We start from the raw sequence: 783 nt of genomic DNA on the forward strand, positions 1-783 counted from the left end.
CTTCCCAAGTCCTGCCTTGCACTTCCTGGATGCGACGGATCTACACCCGGACACCTACTGCAGCGCTAGAGTACCATCCATACCCTCGGGGAAATTCTGAGCCCCCCTAGTGCGCAGCTCCACGACTCTCTCTCTTGCCTGACAACCGTTCTACGCACAATTTGTTATGTGGAGATTGTTATAAAGAATGTTTTTTTTCTTCTTTATATTCTTTTAACAGGGTTTTGTGCTCCGCTTCCCTCCCTCTTTAATTTGGCTCCTCTTGGTCTCCCAGTCTCCCTCCTCTTTGGGTATTTTTTTTCTCCCAAGGAGGGAAACATTGGGGGGGGAACAATGATCAAAAAACAAGTTTCAGACCTCATGCTGGGCGAAGAGTGTGGGGAAGGGAACCGAGGGGTACTGTCTTGTCCAACAACATCTGTGCCATTCGTTCTGCATAGGATTGGGGAGGGGGGGGGGGGGCAGAAAACAAGGCTCAGTCTGGGGGGAGGAGGGAGGAGAGAGAAGGGTGAAATGAGGGGGAGGTAACACACAGAGAGAGGCCTGTTTTTCCCCCCAAGTCAGATCAGTTCCATTAATCAAATGTCTACCGTCTGACTGATCAAATGCGGCAGAACTGAGGTTGTAATTCCTCCTTATGTGAATACCTTGAAGTGAGTGTTTTCAAACAAGCCTCACACCCTACGATAATCCCTAAAGCATCAATGCCAAGTAAGGCCAAGTCTGCGCTGAGGAACATTCACCTTCGGTACACAGAGAATAATTAATAGGACCAAATTAAAT

This window comes from Centroberyx gerrardi, chromosome 11, assembly GCF_048128805.1.
Source record: "Centroberyx gerrardi isolate f3 chromosome 11, fCenGer3.hap1.cur.20231027, whole genome shotgun sequence".
NCBI lineage: Eukaryota > Metazoa > Chordata > Actinopteri > Beryciformes > Berycidae > Centroberyx > Centroberyx gerrardi.